Below are 21,304 nucleotides of genomic sequence, written 5' to 3'. Positions count from 1 at the left end.
TTTGCCACCCATTTCAGGAATCAGCATGAATGCCGGGAACAGATGGCCTTGTTTGGCCCCAAATCAGCTATCTTTTACTCTTTGAAGAACAGCTCAAGTGCAGGCAACACCAAATATGTATTGCTTGTATTAGAGCAGCATGTATTTCCAGTAGTGCCCAGGAATTCTGGCCTTTGACACTGTCATGCTGCGGTTTGTATTCACGAAAAAAAAACCACACTCAACAACTAGGTCTGGTTTTGAGCCTGCCTCTGCTAAAACCTCCCAGGATGTATAGTGAAAGGCAGTTCTCATTCAGGTTATGGTTACCTCCACTCAATGCATTCAGCCATTAATCACACATATTACACCTCCAACTAGCTCCTTTACTCCTCCCAGCCTCTTTGGTTTTGTGCCATAGAGGGCAGGATCATCATACTCTACCAGAATAATCACCTGACAGGGATTCCTGTGCCTGGGACATCCATCTCCATAGTTAAACAGTTCAGTAGCAGGTGAAACCCCCTGTTTCGGAATCAGACTTCTGCATGGTCTTCTCTGCACTCTAGTAATGAAGAAAACTCTGGGTAGTTACTAACCACTCAGCAACACTCACTGGCCAGAGAAAAACTGATCCTCTGCAGTGCTGATTAATGCAGAGGCATATATGATCTCACCGAGTTCAACCACAGATGCATGCTTTCTGTCATCTTGCGACAAAGAGGCACTGCTTAATAGACAGATGCTCTCCTCAGAAGACCCCCAATACCACAGCTGTCTGTGTAGTGGCCTTCCAGAGTCAGATATTGTGTATAGCCTCACATTTCTTGCTTCCTTATACCACACACTGATTTTTCTACTTCCCAAACTCCAGTCAGCTGTGAATTAACTCTCAGGGGGGCAGATAGGGGAGTTCGAGTAACACCAACACATTCATTCTCCAGCAAGGATGAGAATAACCTTCATTCCTCAAGAACAAACCTTTAAAAAGAGATGAGAAGCCAGACTCCACCAAGAGACCTCAAAGGCTGTCCTCTCTGCTCTGAAAACTGCCTCCTCACAGCCTGCATCTGGCAGCTTTCAGTCTGCAGTGAACTAGCGAGATGTTTCAAACCCAAGATCTTTTAGTTTGGTACAAACTGCTTGTCTTGGCAATACTATGAATGTACATTAGATCTCCTCCAGCAATCCCTGTTCTCATTTAAAACACACTTCATTCCCAAGGAGCCCAAGACAATCCATGGAAATAGCAGCACCTGACAATTTTATATCACAGTTCATTTAGGTCTGGAAATGCAAACTATTAAGTCTCCTAGTTTACACACCTGAGCCAAAGAATGTGTTTTGATCACTAAAAAGTTGTTCCGTACCAAAAAAAATTAACTGTCTTGGAAATAACTATGTTTGTATAGAATTAAGTTACTTTAAACACAATAAAGTTGTGTTTAGAGAGACATATTTTAAATCAAGCCTCAATACAGGATATTTTAATAAGTGAAATACAGCAAGAAATAAAGCTACATTAATAGTTATTGCCACACTGGGAAGAAGAGTTGTACTGAAATTTTACAGAGTTAAAATGTCTGGTCTTCCTTGTGAAACACCAAGGAGAAAACGGATAGGATTCTAAGCTGGGTTTCTGATCAACTCCAAATTAATTCTTTACCTTCCAGTTTGGAACATTTACCCAAAAACAACCATCCATGTCCTAAGAAAAGGCCCTAGTCACCGAGCTGCTGGATAAACAGAACAGGATAGCTGTCCCTTGATTTACAGATCTGCCCTTGATATTTTTTGACTTCTTAAGCTAAGCCCTCATAGCATCCCAACCTAGATTTGCTTTTAGATAAACCTAAACTGTGTTTTCTGGCACCAGCTGTTTACTGAAGGTGTTTTGCCATGCTCTGCATAGAAGAAAACATGCAACCTCTTTTATCTGCTGCTGTCTTCCTACAATAAATTATTATATTTTTATTATTATACCCCTGCTCACTGATATTCCAATACTCTCAGAAGAGCCGGTGGCAGAGCTTGGGTGGCACATCTGCTGATGAGGGTCTCTCCACATTTATAGCCATGACCAGTTTTTCCATTCAAAGACAGAATCAAGCACATCCCTGCAATCACTCTTCCTAGAAATGGGACCTTTTAACATGACAACTGAACAGACTAATCTGCTGGCCTGGTGAGTGCGATTTGAAAATCCAGACTAGGTCCCTGAAGTTTTCTACCTTGGCAGGGTGGTTGGGAATGGCAGCAACTGAAATACATCTGGCTTAGTCCAGGAGTCCTGTAGCAAAAGCACAGGACCACAAAGCAAGACGTGCTAATTCCACTCCCACCTTTGCCACAAGCAATCACACCAATCTAATGCTTCTCCTCCACTCTTATGGGATACTCAGGACACACACTTCTAAGAGAATGTAACAACAACCTCTACTACTTTGGGCATCGAAACAGAAGCAGGTAGTGCCTGCCTAAGTACTGCAAGACCCTTGTTTGGATGAGGTGAGTTACCTACCAGCCTGAGGCACTCCATGTTTGATATCTCCCAAAGCAATTCTGATACAATGGAAGACTTCCAAACCTTGAAGGGATCTGCTGAGGGAAACAAAATGTGTGTGGTGTTCTATGCGTCACACTGAATCAGCCTGATCTCCCCACACCCTCGAACATCCCACAAAAACAGTAGGTGCTGCATGCCACCCCTCTGCAGTCAGATATAGCATCACTAATGTATTTGCCACTTACTAATTGAGCTCCTCCCCTTAACCATCCAATTCTACCAAGGTCTTGCTGCTTCCCAGGAGTACACTTCAGCTGGGCAAATCTTCAGCTCCAAATACTGTCCTTGTCATTTACATAAAGATTCAATGGCAGCAGTCTTTGGGATGTGTTAACTCAGAGCTTACCAGTAACTATATCCATTATGCCAAAATGCTGCTCATACAGCCTTCCCTGACTATCTGATCACCTTTGCAAATCAGCACAAAAGGTTTGCTGTTCCTTACTCTCTCATCCATTTTGCATACAGCTTTTTGGAGGTTATAAGCTCTTTAATTGTTGGGATAAAGCTAGCCTCCCGAAGTACTAAACAGTCTGTGGGACATAACTGTAATGCTGACAACTGAAATATCCTTGATCAATAATGCATCTTTCTACAGCTGACTACCACAGCCAACATCTTGAGAAAGACTCCCATGTCCTGAAATAGACTTTAGTAGACTAGGAGGGCTACTCACTACACAAGGACTTTACAATCTGCATAAGCATTTGAGAGGCCATGCCAGCGTAAAGGAAATATGAAGTACGTGCCCACAGATTGCAGTCGGTGTAGGATAAGGTTCAGTGACTTCCACATCATCTTTACCTCTCAGACTTCCACATCCAGCTGCATTGGTCATAGACAAAAGTATCTTATCCTGTTAGTTCAGCAGTCCCAGAATACAGCAGTAGATCTCTGCTTTTCAGCCTTTGAAAAAGCTCTGTCTGCCTCCCTTTGCCACGCTTTGACTGGTTGAAATCTACTCCAGAAGCAAGACACCAAGCAAGCCATTTTAGTCTTTGTGGAGTTTCAGTTTGATTTTAATTCCAAGGCAGGGTGGGTAAAATGGGCTGGTGCCAGATTTGGTGTGTTTCCAAGCTGATTCTGCACAGATTAACACTTCACCGGCTCCATAAAAAGCCCACGAAAATAAACAAGAGCACAAGAAGCTACTTGTACCTACTTTACTCCACTCACCCTCTTGTATCATGCTATTAGCTCAGTGGTTGTGACTGCAAAACATTCTAACCACACTAGCACAAATGGCAGATCAGAGTCAGGGTGCAGTGAGATGACTCTCACCTGCTCCCCTGCCACAACCTTCACTGGCCATAGGCAACCTTGATTTGTCACCATACCATGCTGTAGAGGAGCTGGAGAATTCTCGGAAAACGTGCATTTTTGGGTAAGGAGAAAGGGTGAAATATCAGAAGGATTACTGAGGCACGGAAGGCAGCTCAAATCAGGAGTAAGCTCAGAGCTAGTGCCATTCTCCCCACACCCTCGGTCAAAGCTCAAACTGCCCTATAAATCTATGCATGATATAGCCATGCTGCCCAAACTACCAAGGAACAAGTCAGAAGGCTGTGGCACTCACCTCCAGGTACCACTGAGAGGTCAGCAAGAAGCTCTTCTGTCTAGGAGGTGCACTGTGTCGAACACCACAATGCACTGTGCACCATCTCAGCATAGACTTGAGGCTTTATCTCCTGAATTAGGAAAGGAGTCATAGGCAAGTCAGAACAAACAAGTCCAGCAAGTCTCAGTGACAGAGGCTTACCCAGTAGCATGATTCCTCCCCTAAAACAATAACAATACTCTTCTTTCATCACACCTTTCATCCAGGAATCCTGAAGCCTTTTCAGAACGTAACTACACCCTGCAACACCCCGAATCAGAAGAGCCATGAAAATTTTGCAAGTACACGGAGTTTATTTCCTTCTTTGGTATAATCAGAAACAAATCAGAAAATATGGGCAGGACCAACGCAGAAAATTTGCATGTTCTAAACAGACAATATTCAGTCCCAGGCCAGATATGGACCTGACCTAAATTGATGTCAATTCAGTGGCACGTGCCTTTTAACTCTCTTGAACTTCCTTGAAATTGGTCATTTGGTCAGACAAAAACTTGCCCCATAACAACAGCTACATTGATGTTTGTCATTATTCCTTAATTCCTTAGACATTCATTTTAATTGTGGCCACCTAGTCACACACACATTTCTGTCGTGGAAAAATTCTTCTAGGTCATAAATATTTGTGATATATATACTTGCAGGTTGTCTAGACAAGCATTTCTACTTGTGCTAGTTACAGAAAGTTAACTAGCAAATCAATTAACACAAGCACAAATTCTATTCTAAAGTAGCATTTCTCAATCTTTCCTTGGGAACTCTTTTTCAATTTTAAGTTTTCTCAGTTCCACCAAACTTACCAGAAGATATATATGCCCACATAGCCTTACACACAGTCTTTTTTCAGGAGGCAAATAAAGATGACAGAACATCACAGCAAGATACATGTGTGGCACACATTTTCTTTGCTTTGCTGCAATAAAGTTTCTAACATCAAGGGACTCTCTTACTCCACCTTAATGACCTTCCTTTGACCCCTCTACAGCTCAGGGATCACCAGCTTAGTAACACACTAATGTAAATACATCTTGCATGGCTGGAGCTCTTCCTTCATATTAAGTCCACAGCCAAGTAACAGGAAGACTGCCTTCCTGTGAAGGCCAGCTCCTTTTGAATGAAACATAGGCTAAAGATAAGCCTCAGCTTCTCATAATTTGGATTCAATGTGTCAGCATAACTTGTTACGAAACACAGTGAATACAGTTGCTAATGATGCATATAACCTAATTGCTTCTCAGTACTTTAACTGGAAGCTGCGCTGCCATCTCATATAGGTACACTTCTATTGAGTCAGTCCAGATGTACAAGACAAATGCAGTCAGAACCCTAGCTAGAGGGTGACAATTTCCAAGGGTAAAGTCCCAAGTGTCATACGATTACCTGACCCATGCATAGGCGGTGCAAAAATGTATTCATTCCAGCAGCCCGTGATCCTCAGAGATGGAGCCCTTTCTTGTGACTTAATCATGGCATAGGTAGAAGAATGCATGACACAGAAGCTTCATGGCAATCTCTGAACAGTCTCACCTGCAGAGAATAAAAAAATAATCTATGACTGCTTAAGGAAAGAGGTTAAATGGAAGAGGCTTTTTAGGGTACTGAAAAGCTCTTCAAGCCCTAGTTTCATGGCAGGAAGGCACAAAACTGATTAAGGATGTAATAAACCTGGTCAATGGTCCCCTCTCTGCACAAGGTGTCTGTATCTACTTGTACTGACAATACTTCCCTGGGGCAGAAACCACAGCTGAGAAAAAGGGAGAGGCAATAGCCATCAGTGGTTCAGTTACCAGGTACCAAACAGGTTCAGGTCCCGATTCCAGAGACAGTGTACTGATGTACCTGCTGGTGCCACACTGCCAAACTTCAAAAAAATGCCTGGACAAGTTTGTAGGCAGGGATTGTGGTCCACCTGGGTACCACATAAAAGAAAGGAGAGAGATTCTGGAGGCAGAATGTAGGATACCAAAGACCAGGACCCCCAACATAACACAGCTGGTGGGGAGGCAAAGTCTCAATACACAACTAGTGCAATGGAGTAAGGAAGAGATGCTCAGGCTCATCAGAGACGGGGGAAGTTTCTAGAGTGGATTAAGCCCAAACGATGACCATATTTCCACCTGAACTGAGAGGAAAATGGGATCTGCACTTCACATCAGGAAGATCATACAGAAATTTCAATCTGACAAGTAGGAGAAAGCAGACTGGTGCACACAGGATGCACTGTTCTGAATCCTAAGGTAGACACTGCAAGCTCACGTAAAGAATAGGACAGAAGTTGACAAAAGTCAAATAGTAAACATACATAGTAGAAAAAAGTCTGATATGAACATGATACCATGACAGAAAGCCAAAACAATGCTTTCCATGTTTCACAGAATTCTGTAAAATGATAATGATGGCACAGACACAGAATGCTTACCTTAAACAGGGACACGGACACAGCAGGCATAAAGGAAACATGGTAGCAGGAAGGCAATGGAATATGGAAGTCCCAGGGAACTATTGTTTCCAATTATTTTAATTACTCTGATGCAAAATGTGAAATCTTTACATTGACCACTCAGATAATACTAGATTTCTAGATGCTGTGAATAACTGTTTCCGAAACAGGCTGCTAGGAAACCAACAAAATGTGAAGCAACTCTTGATTCAGTCCTAAGCAGTACTCACAAATTGGTTTATCATCTTTCTGCCATGTACCTGAACTATATGAGCATCAGATTCAGCATTCCTACAGACCCTGCCCAAAGCCAGAAGGTGAACTACTGCCATGCTCAATTTTGAAGACAGGAACCACACAGAAGTAGAAAAATCAGTGAACCTAAAAGGGAAACCTTGAAGAACTGCACGTTTTCTGGAGACAGAGACACTATTTCAAGACATCATGTTAGTCTCAGAGGAAATGCATCCTGCCTGTCAAAGAAAAAAAGCCTTGAAGAAGCCTAAAGCTAAACATAATGGTATTAAAAAACCCAAAACCATTGGGAGCAAGAAAACATACTTCAGAAAAGCTGAAAACAATGAAAGGGTTATAAACTCAGGCACAAACTGAAGAAAAAAAAACAACCCAAGAGTTAGACAGAAGCATACCAGAACCATCTAGGTGATATTTCTGAGGAGCAAAGTATCAGTATAAGAAACTGGGGGAAAAGCCAACAAAGTTACCCAGATCTGGTAGCACTCAACTAGGGTGAAGGGTGGAAAAACTGCATTATTGACAATGGTATGCAGCCTCTCACCCAACACAAATTTATTGCCAGAAGACCGAGGGAAATCTTTTCAAAAAAACATTCCAAAGCAAGCACAGGGAACCATTGACAGTGCAGTATGATCTACAAAATTGCCATATTAGCACAAGAAACTAAGTAATAGTTGCTTACTATTGCTCTGGCTCTACTCTGCGCTGGTGCGGCCTCACCTCAAGTACTGTGTGCAATTTTAGGTGCCACAGTACATTAAGGATATAAAGCTACTAAAGAGTGTCCAGAGAAGGGCCACAAAGTTGGTAAGGGTTTAGAGGGAAAACCATGAGGAGCAGCTGTACAAACACTTGGTTTGTACAGCTTGAAGAAGAGACTGAGGGGAGACCTCATTGCAATCTGCAGCTTCCTCACACAGGGAGGAGGAGGGGCAGGCACTGATCTCTCCTCTCTGGTGACCAATGATAAGACCCGAGGGAATGACAGGAAGATGTGCCAGGGGAGGTTTAGGTTGGGTATTAGGAAAAGGTTCTTCACCCAGAGGGTGGGGGAGCACTGGAACAGGCTCCGCAGGGAGGCAGTCACAGTGCCAAGCCTGACAATGTTCAAGAAGCACTTGGACAATGCCCTCAGAGACATGGTCTGAATTTGGGGTTGTCCTGTGCAGGGACAGGAGTTGGACTTGATGATCCTTGTGGGTACCTTCCAACTCAGGACATTTATCATTCTATAATAAAAGTAGCAGGCATTTCTATAAATATGCTGTATGGGGTAGAATCATCATAGTTTTTGTAAAACGAAGTGCTGCCTTGCAAACCTACCTCAGTTCCACCAAGATGATCAAAGGACTGGGAAACCTGCCATACGAGGATAGGCTGGGAGAGTTGGGTTTGTTCAGCCTTGAGAAAAGGAGGCTCAGAGGGGATCTCATCACCATGTACCAGTACTTAAGGGGCAGCTACAAAGAAGATGGAGACTCCCTTTTCACAAGGAGTCACATGGAGAGGACAAGGGGGAATGGACACAGGTTGCTCTGGGGGAGATTCCGGTTGGACACAAGAGGGAGATTTTTCACACTGAGGGCGTTCAACCATTGGAATAATCTCCCCAGGGAAGTGATTGACTTGGCCACGTTGGACGTCTTTAAGAGTTGGCTGGACAGGGTGCTGGGCCATCTTGTCTAGACTGTGCTCGGCCTAGAAAGGTTGGACTAGATGATCCCTGAGGTCCCTTCCAACCTGGGATTCTGGGATTCCATGATTCCTGAGCAGGCCAACAGCTGGTGCATGAGGCAGATCTGATTGATAATGTCTGCTTGGATTTCCAAGATAAATTAGATAAGGTACCTCACAAAAGCCTCTTAAAAGATCTAAGCTGCCATTGGATATGAAAGCTTGAGATCGAAAACCACTTGAGAGAGGAAATGCGGGAAATAAATCATAATGCTTTTTGTGAAGCCAGGTCACTATCTCACAGGAATCTCTGCTAGATGCATAAATGGCCTGGAAAAAAGAAATGCTGAGATGACAGTCATCCAATAACTGTTCACTCATGACAGTAAAGAGAAAAAGTACAACATGCTGCAGAAACATCTCATAATATTGAGATATTATGTAACAAAACAACAGATGAACTTTGGAATGAAAAAGTATAAAGTGACACACATACAGAAAAACCAGCCCTAACCTTACATACTAAGTTTCAGGTGTTGACCTAGTTATTCTTTTCAGGAATAAGATTGAGGCAGAGTCTCCTATCAGAATATCACCTCAGGAGCAGTCAAAAAAAACCCCACAAGAGGAACACTAGAAACTACTTGTAAAAAGAACAGAAAAACAGAAACAGAACAAGCTTATATCACAACATTAATCCCCATTACACCTGTATGCTGAATACTGCGTTAAATTTTGGCCCATTTGCCCATCTCAAAACTGATACAGAGGAACCATAAATGGTCCCAAAAGAAGCAACACAACTGATCAAAGGAACAAAGCAGCTTCTATGCATGGGACACCTGAATAGACCAGGATTCTGCAACCTGATAAAGGTATGGAGGACGGGATATGGGTCTAGAGAGTAACGTGTGGAGTAGCTAAAGTGAACAGAAAAACACTATTCACTGTTTCTTCTCATACAATAACTAGAAGACTTCAGACTAAAGCAGCAGGTTTAAAACCAGCACAAGAAGATAGTGTCATATAATATACAGGTAAGGTATGTGATTCCTTGCTGCAAGGTATGTAAAATGTCAAATATTTTGTACTTTTAAAGGGAATAATCACCTTTCTGGAAGAAAATTCCACATAGAGTTCTTAAATGTGATAATTTCACCTTTGTGATCCAAGAATTTTCTGACTCAAATCACTGGAAGTTTAAAAAAAAACACTCTCAGGAAGCACCATAATCTGATTGTTGTGTTCTCATCTTACCTAGGTGTCCTTCATTGACTACTCCACAAGTCTCTAGTTCATTTAGCTGCCAGGCATTCCTTCATAATAATAAAGAAGTATTATTGTGATAGAACAACTGCCAGCTTGGGATCAGTGTTTTCGCCATCTGTGTCCTGAGCAAAATGTGGTCTGACCTGCCTAGCCAGATCAATAGCCACAGGAAGGATGTATCGGTGTCTTTGCTCTTAGACAATTATGGAACCATGGCAGCCCTCTCATCAGAATAGTTCAGCTGGAAGGGTCCTACAACAGTCATCTAGTCCAACTGCCAAGAAACTATAGGCACCATGTTTCTCAGCACTCAACAGTGCATTCAGCTCAGGTTACAGAAGCGGCTTGTGCTTTGCAGCAGCATGCAAGGCTACAGATCACCCTATCCATATGGTATCTGTATCTGATGACACATCAGACTCCAGAAAGGGGCTCTGGCCCCCCAGATAAGCTGAATGGTGTTCCTCTGATCTGAAAGTGCCTAAAGGGGTGTCACAAAAGCAACAGCACTCATATCTTGCACATGATCAAAATTTGCCACTGTCTTTTAGAAATTAAATTCAGACAGGCATCGCCATTTTCCTCGATTCCCCCAAAGCTTGGCAAGTGAGGTACAGTATACACAGGCACTTACCTGAAGTCAAGGCAGAAAATTACTTTTTCTTTCACATGTGGATACTGGGATGAGATCAGTTCATCAGTGATCCATGAGCTAAGCATGTTCTTCATCTTTTCGCCTCCAAATGTGTGTGGTTACCAATGTACCTGCCAAGGAAAGAAAACCCACTTTATTCATAACAATCCTATATTAATATTAGGATAGAAACCTCCTGAGAGGATATTCTTGTCAGACAAATTGCTTAGCTTTGTTGTTGGAACAACAGCTCTTCCTTCAAGAAAAAGTCAATACTGATCCAGTGCTGCCACCCCAAATACAGCTCTTGAGGCAGGCAGCTACCCAGCAGCCTTCCTGAATAGAAAAGCTGAAGGAAACGCAGGCTACACCTTTGTAGTCACAAATTTAAGAGAGCCCAGCCTCCAATGCAGGACACTGACTCTTTCACAGTTGCAATATGCAGACACCTTTGGGAAAGAAAGGAAGGCTGCCTATGGACTGTGCAAGTTGAGTGGAAAAGCCTAGGCCTGTATGATTAAAGTCACAAAAGTTTGCAACGCAGCCCTGTTACCCATTACAAATACAAGTCCAAATACCATAGCTTATGCTTTTCTTCATGACTACACACAAGTATTTTCCAATATGTTAGCAATATTTTAAATATTCAGCACAAATATATTTTAAAATAGTTTTTTCAAAGTACTCAGGAAAGGCATATTCAAACTTTTGTATGAGGAAAAAGCAGAGTAAATACCCAACACACCTTACAAGTTAGCTTGTTCCTAAATGTGAGTGTCCTTTCCCACAAGATGCACATGGCTCAAGTGTATGTGCCACTGGATTTCAGTCACATTCATTTGCTTTTACAAGCATCAATTATTAGACTGCACAAACTGGCACACAAAGCTTATCTTGGTTCATCTCTGTACAGGTGGGTTTCTGAAGAGAAAATTTGCATATTCATATAAACCCAAAATTTCCTAACCAAGGACTCAAAACCAGGGTTCCAAGCCACGATTCCTTATACCAGATATTTAGAGGCAGGAAGCTTTTAAAGATGTGGAATTTCCTGGGATAAACTCTACTTAGACAAACTCCACTAAAAACAAAATGGCAGCCAAGAGAAGAGTGTGCCTGCAGCCCCACCTGAACAATAGCTACTGAACCTTTGTTTGCCTTTCTGGTTTTATTGAGGGAGTATCTTTCATTATGAAACTTCAGGGAACATGAGAAGCTTTCAATACGCAAGGACCTTCATCCACTTTTTGCTTTTTTTCTTGGTAGCACTGCTGCAGCTGAGACTGTCAGAGGGCTGTGTTTGATTACAGTTGCCAGAGGGTTTGCTGCTAAATTTTATTAATAGCCTGTTTAATTCCAGTCCAAATATGCTTGGACGCTTGAAGCCTTCAGTCCAGCCTTGGAGCCTGCTCTAGCCTGACATTTGATCTACCCAGTGTGTTCAAACCAGATCATCCTGATGTCAGGTGCCCCTGAACATGAGAATCAAAGTAATACTCAGGCATAATAACTGCAGGAACTGAAGCTGGAAGAAACTTGACACCAAGCTAGACTGTTTTTTTGTAGGGTGTCTGAACAGAGACACCCTATGGCAGCAAGGCATGTACATCAGTTAATTACCTCTGGTTCTGTTATTAAAGAGGAAAAAAAAAAATCCACAAAGGGGTAGACTTCCCGATTAGGTTCACAGCTTCATTTTAAGCACCGGAGTTTCGATGACATGCACAGAGAGCTGAGTTTCCCCACAAATAGCTTGCCAACCCATCTGGTCCACAAATGCTCTGGTACCTTTAGTATCCCCCAAATAAACCCAACATCCTATGACTTCAGTCTCATTCATTGCATAAAGGATACCGTAGGAAAGCCATAAGCAAGCAAAGGTAAGTGCTGTTTCAGCCTTTGGAAAGGCATTTGCTAACTACCTACTTTTAGCACACTGCTTTGATTTGTCAGCAACAAAGCACTAACAAGATTAGGTTGCTCTGCTAGGACTGTATCAGCTCAAGCCACAGAATATCCAGGATTCTGTTCAGCGAGTCTAAATAGCTTGTGTACAAGCTGGAAATTTCTTAAAGCAGAGCTTACTGCACAAACAAACGTAAGTCTTCAGCTGTCTTTTTTTTATTGCTGTACTACCAACTTAATTGAATTAATGCATATTGCAAGCAGATACAGGAGAAATCCAAAGCCAGTGGATACAGAAGTAATCTTTTTTGCCTATGATGCTTCCCTTTTTTTTTTCATCTTGTTTTGCTTCCTGTGCCCGTAAGAGCAAACTGTATAGTTTCACCTAGGGCTCTGAGTCAAGCAGCATTTACTCAGTCTCTCACTTAAGATAATCCGAAAAAAACTCCTCCTTATTAAACTACTGTGAAGTAATTATCTGGTTGGAGCCTCCTGCTGCCTAATTGAGAAATGTACATCACCCAGGACTGCCCTAACTTGCAGAATGCTGAAGAATTGTCTTCAACACTAAGCCACTAACAAGATCTTCCTATATTAATGCCTGATCGGAATTGCTTCAACAATGTGACCCCTCCCCATCACATTTGCCATGACATCACATTTTCTTCCTTAAATGACACTGACACACATACGTGCCTAGGGTACATGTCATTGCCATAGTATTTAATCTCTCCTTGGGCAGTTCTTGAAACACAGAGAAACAAGAACAATCATCTGCTGTTGTAATGAATTGCCCTTGTAGAAGTTAGTGCAAAAATAGAAACTGATATGCAGGCACATCTGACTCAAATCACCTTCACTGGGTTACCCTGTGCCAAGCTGTGTGTCCTAGTTTCAGCTGGGATAGGGTTAAATTTCTTCATAGTAGCTAGTATGGGACTAGTATTGGATTTGTGCTGGAAACAGTGGTGATAATGTGAAGATGTTTTAGTTGTTGCTAAGTAGCACTTACACTGGTCAAGGACTTTTCCAGCTCCCCGTGCTCTGCCGGGTGCACAAGGAGCTGGGAGGGGGCACAGCTGGGACAGCTGAGCCTAACTGACCAAAGGGACATCCCACACCGTATGGCGTCATGCTCAGCATACACAGCTGGGGGAAGAAGGAGGAAGGGGGGGACGTTTGGAGTGATGGCGTTTGTCTTCCCAAGTAACTGTTACGTGTGATGGAGCCCTGCTTTCCTGGAGACGGCTGAGCACCTGCCTGCCCATGGGAAGTAGCGAATGAATTCCTTGTTTTGCTTTGCTTCCGCGCGCAGCTTTTGCTTTACTTATTAAACTGTCTTTATCTCAAACCATGAGTTGCCTCACTTTTACTCTTCTGATTCTCTCCCCTGTCCCACCAGGGGGGAGTGAGCAAGCGGCAGCGTGGTGCTGGGTTGCTGACTGGGGCTAAACCATGACACTGTGCTAATACCCACTAGCTAAAGAGTTCTTCTCATTACTTCAGGGATGGCTATCCAGATACAGGCAGTGATGCATGTGCTTGGAGACTAAGCTACAAGTCTTGTTAAAGGCAAAGTAAAAAAGGGGAGAAGGAACAGAGAGATTAAGAAAAAATACCTCTCCTTATAATTTGGTTTTGGATTTATGTTCACCTCTAGGGCATGAAAGATGACTCCAAATAGTAAAGCAATTTTATATTTGTGATGTCTAACACAATTGTTCTACAAAGCTAGTATTAAGACAAAGAGAAATTTAATTACCTTATTCCTATTGTGAAGGATGAAATTAACAATGTGTCCATGACAGGACAAAATATTTCCAGGTTATCATTAGTCTGTATGAAAAAAGAGGCTCAAGGAAATGGAAGTGGACTTGATCTTGAGCACAGCTCTGGTCTCTAGATCATGAAAGGGAAGGTGGTGGTGAGGAGCAGTAAGGTGAGAATCAAAAATACTGCAAATTATACTGCAAATACTGCAGAGTATTTGCCCATGAAGGCTGAGGCTGCTATGAACACAAGCACCTAAACTCAGCTAAGTAGAAGAAAAAAAAAAAAATCAAGAAATTTGTGTCATTCTCATGCCCACTTTTAGCCTCCAGAAAAAAGTCAGGAAAATTTGAGGCTACAGCAACAAATAAAAGAACATCGATGTTTGAACTGCTGGACAGCAAAAAGGAACAGCTCTTCAATACTAGCCCAGTGGACTCTGCAGTCTCATGGATCCAGAAACCTTCCTGCCACACTGAGGGGCATCTCACAGACACTACAGAGATACCAGACTTGGGGAATACAGAGCAAAGATACCACCATGCAAGTAGCTACCTGCATGTAAGGGACACCACCCATGACCTGTCACATTTCATTGCTCCTGTCTGTGGTGCACAGAGGACCACTAGGTCATCACGAGCAAGAACACAGTGTTGCTCCTGGACATACACAATTGCCTGTGCCTCCCAGCTCCAGTACTCAGAGAGGGCTTATTCTTGCAGACTGATCCAAATTCCCTTCTGCATTCAAGGTGCCCCAGCCACAAAGACTAGCAGCAACCACAGATGACTTCTCTAGTAGGCCTGGAGCTTCCTCCCCTACAGGAAATGGACCCTGTAACACTCAATACTATAGATTATCTCCCACCACTGTGTGCACTGTCTTTCTATAACCAGCAACCTTCCACTGCAAACACTGAGTCACAGTGCTCCAAGATTTTTACTAGCTGGAACACAGCATTTTAAGGATTTTTTTTAAATTTCTTCCTTTTAAAGAGGACTGCTCCTACCCTGATGCCAGTACTTTCACATATTTACACTAAAACAGAAGGACACATACATATGGAATGCTTAGTTGTAACAGGTCTGCAATAACAACATCTTTGTGCTGAGCATATGGGTGATCTCCCTGCAGACAGGCAGGGCTCTTGGGATGTTCTTGCTTGCTGAGACTGGGTGGGCCAGACCCTGGTCTGGGTTGCTAAAAACAGAGAAGGCTGGTGCAGGAAGCCAGGCTTACAAAGCATTTGTGTGAAGAGACAGAATCAAGCAGTGCTGGTGACAGCTGAGTTTCTCAGGATGTTTCTGCATACTACAAACAGTCTTGGTACCTCCCTTACTTGTGGAATGGTGAGGCTGTCAGACTTAAGTGGAAGGAGCCCCCGTCTCTCCCAGATCATCTCCGCTATGCACAGACACTGTCAGGCAGCATTCACTGAGGGAGCCAAGCTCGGCACACTCCAGCACACAGCAACTACAGGGGAAAAGTTTTGGCAGTGATAAGCAAGCTCTTGTGTTGCACCTGTACAGGACAAGTCAGCAAGATCATTTTTGAGACCATCCAGGTAAGGCTGGAGACCTTGGTGAAACAGTACTCTGACATTTCCAAGGGATGCAGGGACAACAGCTCTAAGCCAAACGGGCACAAGTCGTCACTTGTTTCTCTGCTCCAGGTTCACAGGGGAGCAGAGCTGGGTTGACTGGATAGTCAAAGGCCTGTTGCTGCTGCAGTAATTAACCCATTTCCTCCACTGACAGTGAGCAAAGATGGTACGTGCAGTGTAAGAGACACTAAACCCACCCTCCCTTCTGGAGGCACAACCCTCAGAAATCTGCATGTAACCTAGGATCCTAAAGATGTTACGGGGTGATACACCTAACTGCATGGCCTCACCAAAATAGTTACTGTAAGTAAGGACAGAGGAGAAAAAAGTGAGTTCTGAAAGCTGTCAGACTAACGTGGGAGTACACAGAGACTGAAGTGGGTCCTAGGGGTTTGGAAACAAATCAGGATTTAATTCAGAAGTAAATCCAGTAACAAACAATAGTATGCAATAGAGTGAGCACAAGAACACTTGCAGACTGAAAAAAGATCATCCACTGAAAAAGGAGAAATACTTGACCATGCTGTAAGAAATTCAGAAATGGCTTGGAACCATCAAAAAGAAAAATAGAAATCTAGTTGGTATTGCAGATGTGCTACTCTGACATAGAAGCAGTATGCCATGCATGGCAACACAGAATCCCTCTGGAGCATGAGGTGCAATGCTACTGCCACAGAGGAACCACACCTACAGCAGACACAAAGAGGGTTGTCAAAAGAATGAAAGCAATGGAAAGCTATTCTTACAAGAGGAGCATCAAAACTAGACAAGACAGAGCTCAATCTGCTTGAAAAGGACATGGAGGACAAGAGCTAGACAATCAAAATCTGCTTGGGCTGTTATTCCACTATGAGACTTGGCTGGAATTAGAAGCAGATGCGGTGCTGTAAACACCAAGCCACCCAGTGGAATTACAGCCACAAACTACATGGCAAGTCATGTATTTTTCCTGGAAACAGCCATACTTTGACATTGCACCTGATGCAACCATTTTGGTCATGACACTTTAAATGCTGTTTTGTATGGTATTACTCCCATTCTGAAAGACAGAATTCTCCAATGGCAGGGGGAAAACACTCCTTGGGTGGTTCCAGGGGATTAGAGGGAGGAGAGCGTCTTACTGATCCTCCTGGCTGTAGGTCATCCTTATGTAGTTAGCTCCCCCTTGACTAGTCCTTTTTCCTCCTGAACTGTCTGGACTTGAGTGAAGGGAGAAGAGGAAAAGAACTACATTTGGAAGGGAACAGAAATGGATACATGATGTTTAAAGAAAACTGACTGCATGATGTCTAATTACCTCAACTATCTTTCAGCACACAGCTGATAGCTTGAAGCCACAGGGCAGGAAGAAATCACTCCATATAAACCCATCTCAACTCATCCAGCAGTTTTCATTGCTGAGCCACAGACAGAAGTGCTCTAAGCTTTGCCAGACTAACTACAGCACTTTTCAGGAGAGGAAAACAAGCACAAAAGGTGAGTTTTCATCCTTCATCTGTCAGCTGCCTCTCCAAAAGGCTGGCTTCACTGGAGGATGGCACACAGAACAAGTCAATTTCACTGCAAGGTGAGCTGGGGCCATCACGTGGGCTCACAGTCAGATCAACAGCAACATCTGTGAGGCCCTCTCTCAAAAGCTTTTACACACCAAGTTAAGTGTCTCAAGGCGAACATAAAGGATTTGTCAGGGTCAGTGCATAATATTAATTAAAAACCATCTTGCACCCATTCTAGAAAAAATGCTTTGTAAAAACAAGTGTTGCAAGACACAGGTTCTGTCCAAGAGCATTCATGACTATGACTTAGATGCTAATATAAACAGGAAATCTCTTCTTTCCCTCCACACTGAATGATGCTTAGTAAAAACAGCTGATATTGTTACAACTTGAATGCATGCAAATGCCCTCTGTGTTTGATCCAAAGCTCATCTAACAGATGTTAGCACTAGCAGAATGGGATGGTCTAGAAGTTTGCATGATTTTTAACTCAGGAAGTCAGACTCACTCACCCTGACACAATCCAGGAAACAAATGCTTTGCAATGATGGCAGTTGACTTTGCACAGACTAGTGCTCATCCATTGTAAACAGTGTTTTTAGTTCAAATACTCAAGAACTTGTCCCGGCCAAACCCTTGGGAAGAGCTTTGTAACCCTAAATCTTATGCTAGAGATGAGGAACATGTATTCAAGATGTTCAGCCATACATGACATTCCCACGGGAATCAGAAAGACATGGGTTTTGGAGAAAGAAGTCTTCAACTGAAAGTCTTCAATTTAAAAAAAAAATAAATCACAACTCCAGTTGTCTCTGCCACCATCAAGATCAGAATGAGTGCCAACCTGTTTGAAAAGGAAAACTGAATTTTCCAACATTTCTGGCCACAGAGGGAGGGAAAAACTCTCTTCCTATAGCCACACTTCAAACATTGACACACTCATGGTAAAACTACTAGTAGTTGACACTCCAAAGTATCAAGTCCCCCCCGCCCCACTAGCCTAGCACTCAGGTGCTGCTGGACTGGCTCCTCTGCCTCTTCAGGACAAAGGAGCCAACAGCAGGCAGCTCTATGCCTGGGCTGACATACGTATCATGCACAGGCTCCAGCTGCTGCGCAGGAAGGGTGAGGCTGTGCCCAAGTCCTATGTGCCAGATCCAAGAGGACAGCTCAGATAACCTAAGGTGTCTCAGTGTTAGAAGCCAAGATGATGACAACTGAACCAAACCTAAGGGCACGCTGCTCTTTCCAGTGCAGGGACAGGGATCTGCATTACACTGGCAGTGTAATGCACTTCAAGTATTCTCCCTGAAAGTTCAGCACCGCCGGAGGAATATTAATTCCCAGGCATGATCAGGTAGGAAAGTGCTGTTTATATCTTAAAAAATCCAGGATCCTTACATTGAGAGCAACCAAGGGGGACACTGATGAAGTCATTTAGACTTAAATTTGCATCAAAACCAAAAGCTTTCACCTGGTAAGCATTTAAGTACACATTTTTGTCTATCTACAGAAACAGCTCCAAGGATTTTTGAAAGGAACAGCTAGCTCTACGCCTAGCACCTTTGAGAGTCACTCCTATGTTTGAACATGCAAGCTTGCCTTTCAAAGCTACCCATCCTTAACCCCATATGTTGGCAGGTAGGATCACAAGGGACAAGTGTTGCAAGGTGGTACTGTAAGAAGCTGAGGCTAAGGAGAGCTGACTGCTAATAATCAAGTCACCACAGATTAGCTAGCTACCAATTATCTGCTAAACTGTATTAACTAGTCAACTGCCAATTGCAGGGTAATCTGAACTTACTTCCAGCTGATTTATAACATGTTAAACTAATATAATCTTGCTTTGTGCTGTGATGGGATAGAAACAAGCATGCAGTCAACATGACTCAGCTGAGCTATATCATGTTGAACAAAAGGAATCCAAAAGTCACCCCTTTTTCCGGCATCCCCAACAATCATTCCTGTAACACTGGGGTGTGGCACCTTCGGAGCATCACCAGTAGTTTACTCTATTAACCCCTTCCCCTATCCTGAAGGAAAATACATTAAAAAACTAGAGGACAATTTAAGAAACCTGTTAACAATGAATCTTTTCTTCCCTCCCTCTCCCCTCCACATCCTGTATCTTTGTGGTCATCCTCACAAATAGCCCCAGGAGTAGGTTACTTAAATTATATGTAACCTCTCCTAATTAATGTTGGAAAGAGGTGGAGCTGGTGTTGTAACAGCAAGAGACAGTCTGTCACTAGCCACAAGATTTAAGATAAAAACCTAACAGGCAGAATTCTCCCACACACTCTACCAAGGCCTGACAAAAATCTAAATATAATAAATTCAAGGAAGTGTAAGCTTATGTTACTCTAATACAAGTGTAATGTTTTCCAATAACATGGAAAACTTAATTGTGTGAGGAGTGAACATGGAAAACTTAATTGTGTGAGGAGTGAAGACTCTTGTATCATTTAAGCTACTAGGTCTTCATTAGACATTCCTAACCACTAAATAAAGCAGCCTGCTTTGTTCTAACCATAACCCACGACTGGAATAGCATATGTTACACGGTTCTATATTCCAGAGGAAGGTTTCCACCTTTCTGTCTTGAAGACCAGTCTGCCTTGATCTTCATCCTACCTCCACTTCTGGTGAAAACCATGCTTCTTCTGTAGACTGCAGATTTTAAAATGACAGCTTGATTACTTGCTACATTCAGTTGCACTTCCATGATAGAGAGGGCTAACTGCTACTGCCTGAACATATGTCTGAGACAGAGGTCCAGAAAAAGCCCACTGAAAACGAAATGGAAGATCAAAATATGCTCTGGTTGAAAGGTGCTTCACTAGGACCTAGATTCTGACCGCCTAAGGCTTTAATCAACTTCTGTATGTTAAGGAAAACCAGAATCACTTTGCTGCTTACAATACATGTTACTAAGGCATGACATATATTGTATCTATACATATTTAATTAAAACGGCTATTTTATTTCTTTTCAGTTCTTTATTTGCTTTCAAAGAAGCCAAACCAAACAATGCAAATCTGTCATGAACAAGAAGCCACTTGCTCCAGCTGGGAAAACACCATGGCTTACTGTTGCTAGAGTGACACCTGAACTGGTCTCTGACTAGAAGTGGCTCTATCTGCCAGTCTCTTCCCAGGACTCCAGTGTACTGGTATTGAATACTTGGAACAGGAAAATGATCTGTCTGGAGTTGAGAGATTTATATTGCAGATAGCTAGGCAATTCATATTCAGCTGCTACATCCTAGCAATAAACTAAGGTTTTTAAAGCTGGGTTCCCCACCTCCCCCCTCCTTCCATATGCATGCTCTACTTCCTGGGATAAATGTACTTAGTGCTTGACTACTGTGCTCCAGTATCACTGTCCACAATACCCACAATTTAACAGGGAAAGTTTCAACTCTGAGCCCTTTCTTGTGACAACTTACAAACGTTACCCAGGTCTGTCACTGCTGAGCATGTGCCAGGCATAGCCAACTAATTCGCAACTCTGCAGGAGGAGAGAAAGGACAGGGAAACCCCAGAACAGCAAGTGCGATACCTGCATCCCCCTCTTTACCCTGCAGTCCTGCTTCCACCACATACACATTTAATAACCTACCTCTCCCCAACACACAACAGAAATGGTGAGGCCTAGCATGGGAACACAGGTAAGCTTTGTTTATTTTTTATGGCTTCCACCTGTGCTTACCTGTGCTCAGTCACTCTAGCTGGGTATTTAAACCCTGAACCCACACATTAGCTCTGCAATAGATTAAGAAAGGCCACAGTTGCTATGGACACAGCTCACACTGAGCTTATAGTAGGAAGAACTGTTCTTCCTCCTTGGTCTGAGCATCTTATGAATAAGGTAGAGATGCTTTCACATGAGCAAAAGAACAGTTTAGACATACCATCAGTCCGATCTGCACCTAAATGAATATATTAACTTTTTCCTCCCCAATACAATAGACATAAGGCAGTTTCCTTGCTCAAATTCTCTAGTGCCACACCAGCCACGCTCTTCATGTTTCCTCCAAGAGTCACTCCTGATTCTTGTACATGGGCTACCACCAGTCATTCATTCCTTCCACAC

The sequence above is a fragment of the Phalacrocorax carbo genome, chromosome 4, assembly GCF_963921805.1.
Source record: "Phalacrocorax carbo chromosome 4, bPhaCar2.1, whole genome shotgun sequence".
NCBI lineage: Eukaryota > Metazoa > Chordata > Aves > Suliformes > Phalacrocoracidae > Phalacrocorax > Phalacrocorax carbo.
Note: the sequence above shows the minus strand (reverse complement) of the source record.